This window comes from Athene noctua, chromosome 13 (genome assembly GCF_965140245.1).
Source record: "Athene noctua chromosome 13, bAthNoc1.hap1.1, whole genome shotgun sequence".
NCBI classification, from domain to species: Eukaryota; Metazoa; Chordata; class Aves; order Strigiformes; family Strigidae; genus Athene; species Athene noctua.
The window spans coordinates 1,261,073-1,264,644 of record NC_134049.1 but is presented as its reverse complement, the minus strand read 5'-3'; positions in this window follow the sequence as shown (position 1 = coordinate 1,264,644).

Genomic DNA, 3,572 nt, shown 5'->3' with positions numbered 1-3,572 from the left:
GGCCTTGCTGTTACCACGATGTATTACGAGGGTCAAGGACAGCACAGCAATGACTTGCAACACCACAGCTAGTGGGACAGGACATCTGTAAGAACAGAAAATTACCTCTCTTTGCTGGAGGTTTGCTGGTTATTATGCTGGTCCCACTAACATAGCTGCAGCTGCTAAACTGCACGGCAAGAATATTAAATGCTTTTTCAGTACTGCTCTTCCAAGCCAGCAGTTGCTGTAGTTACAGACAGGTATTACAGAACCTCCACAGAGAGGCTGCATGTACTCCATCCCCGAGCGGGCACCAGGAGAAAGTTCAGCAACTTCCAGATGACCACACTGTGTCCGTTCTGGTGGCGAGTGCTAATGCTGAGAGTTTTGCCTTTATATATTTACTAGAACTAATCTGTACCTTTCTAAACTCAGAGCGATTTCCAGTCCTGAGGAAAAAGTGTCTTCTCATTCTAAATCCGCTTTAACGATCATGCCTACCCCATTCCGCTGAGACTGTTCAGAGAGAAGAGACTCTAATCTATTTAGCTTCACAGAGGGTTTCTCTCTGACACATGCTCTGCTAATAGACCATTTATCAGGATGAAGGGTGATCCCCAGAGAGTGCAGACAGCAGGACAGGCCTAGCCTGAGTGACAGTCTGTCCAGCAGAGATTGACTTTAATGAAGCACAGAATAAACAGGAAGATTAAGAGAGTGCAAAAATCAGTGATAAGTTTTGAGTTCACCTGGGCGGCTCACTGTGCAGCACAGATTTGTCACTGAGTTATAAATGCTAGCTGTGCTGGGTTGTTAAGGATCACCTATAACACACAGAAATCCTGCACACATGGTAAGAGAAAGCATCCTTGCCCTTGAGAAAGGCTCCCTGCTTCACACCCAGACACACGCACTAGGTGTAGGTGAGAGGGCTCTGGCAGCTGTCTGGTCTGACCCCTGCTCAGAGCTGGGCCAGCTTCCAGCATGCTGCTCTGTTTCAGGGCTCTGGGATTTTCCAAGTAATTCCTTTTCAGTTTACCTTTCGTAGATATTCATCATGGAGTTTCTTTTTCGGCAACAGAAATCTGGCGACAGTGTGGGTATACTTTATGGGATCCATTTTAGGAACGTTCAGACTGTAGCATCTCCAGCTGAGGTGGGACAGAAGCAGGTCTGCCTGACAGTTCTAAACGTCTACCTCAGGGTGAGATCACGTCAGCATCTCTCTCCACTGTCTGTTAATGGAAAAAGATCAACTCAGACATCTTTGGGCAATGACTTTCATCCACAAACGTAGACCTGAAGCACAGCCAAGCCTAGTTCTTCGTTCTGACAAGTGTGACTCTTACTCCAGACATATCTCCAACATCTTCAGACTTACTTCTTTTGCTGGACTCTGACAGAACTCGATAAATGGAGGCTGAGACCGAGGTTATGAATTGAGACAAGTTTTTCACCCAGTGATAATGAGCTACAAATGTGGAAAGGAACCTTACTACTACAACACCTCACAGCTAGAAAAGCCTGATCACAGTGTAGGCATTTACTACCAGCAAGTAACACTCAAGTTAAATCTTCTTGTCACTGGATGATCCACTAAACTTAAATACACCATTTTGGTAAAGCAAAGAAACCAATCATTCTTCTTTCTGCAGATGCTAGTATTGAAGGGAAGACAGAATACTGGCAGGATACTTTATTCCCAGAAAAGTGAATGGGAGTTTTAGCTCTAGTTCCCAGAGCAGCACAATCAAGTCAGTGTTAACTACTTTCAACGAGTTTTGTTCATGCAGGGCAGACAAACTCTTTACCGAAACAAAGAGCAGAACTTTCCAAACAGAACAACAACTACAACACAACTCTTGCTGCAATATTCAGGAGCACTTGTAGTTTTTGACAAAGTGTCTACATAAAATCAACTTTATAGATGCTGTTCCAGAGTTCACACTGTCTAGGTTATTTCCCTGGCAAACTTCTGCTTTGTCTGCATATGACATCCAACCCAGCAGACAACAGCTGCTTCACTGGATAGACTTCTGTGGCTTTTTCTTCTTTAAAGCAGCATATATAAGGTCCTTCTGTGAGTACAGGAATTGAAATTGTATTTGAAACCAGCAATACAAGAAGTGTCATCTTAGATGTTTTAGGAGCCCAACCTGCCCATGTTGCAATTATACACTGTCAACAGATGATGGCACCAACATTCAATCTGTAAGCAAACACTCCGTGATAACTGACATTGCTTGGACAAATACATCAAAACAAACGTAGTGAAATTTAGCTAATTCAAACTGCATAAAATAGACATAAACTAACGAGAGGCTGGAATGCACCTTTTAAAATAAACCATCACCTTTCCCCTGCTCCCCCTTGCCCCATGTCTCACATTTCAATTCTTCATCAGATTTGCCTCTCAGAGTATGAGCAGCAAAATGAGACACTGAGTCAGTCTTACTTTCGAGGGATGCTGTGGACAGGTGTTCATGTCACCGGAGTCATCGTGCTTTCAGCCTTTGGTAATCTTGTGCAAGGCACAGCAGTAAGCATTCCCTTAGAAGCACAGGCTAACTACAGGATCAGATGCACAACCAAGAACGTGAAGCTCCAGAACGTATGGGCAGTAGGTGAGCTGTACTGCCAAATCCATAAATAACTCAGTTGTTAGAAGTCACAAATGTATTACCCCTCTATAGATATTTCATTAGTTTCTTTCTTCAATCTTTGTCAATTGCTCTGGTTTAAACACCATCAGTTTTGGCTAGCACTTGAAAAACCATCTGGTATATAAATATTCATCAATTAATTTATGAGAAATACAGTCTGCTTTCACTGCTTCTCAGGTAAACACTGCGTACAGATCTAAAACGGTAGGAGCAGTATATATGATTTAAGAGTTGGTAACTTGATTAGTAATAGTATTTCTAATGCAAATTATATGTTAAAGCAGGAAGGAGAAAGGTGTTAAATAATTCAACAGAAGGTAAAACAACTGAACATTTAGATGGTTAACAATTTACTGTTCTTTAGTCCTTGCAGAGGTTTAATGGAAGCTACGTTCCTTAATCTGTGGAAAGTGTTTTCTATTTGCGATGTATTAGCAAAACCATCATTAAAACTGTTATTGGAATGAGCATCAAAAATATTCTGCCCCAGCATCATGTCCTGGAACCAATGGTCAGGTGAGCATTTTGTTCATGCTCTGATATGCCTCGAGCAAGACAAAGAGATCCATTAATTCTGAAAGGTCAAAACCCCAACAACTATGCTTGTTAGAAGTATAATTACTAGGTTGAATTCTACAGCCCAGAATAATGTTGGTAGCTAAATAATTTTTAAAGGGTAGAACACACTAATATTACATAAAAGGTATTTAAAACTAAAAAAATACTTCAAAACCTAACTATGGAATACAAAGAGTAAAACATTTTTGACACCTAACACATTCATACGTTGCTATTGCCAAAATGACTGCATTGAAATCTGAAGGCTTAAAACTGCATCTTCTCTGTTCAGAGATCACTGTGAAAGCAATTTCTGTAAGCCTCCATTTATTCCTTCTAGCCCATTCATTTACTGATAGGACTGTCATT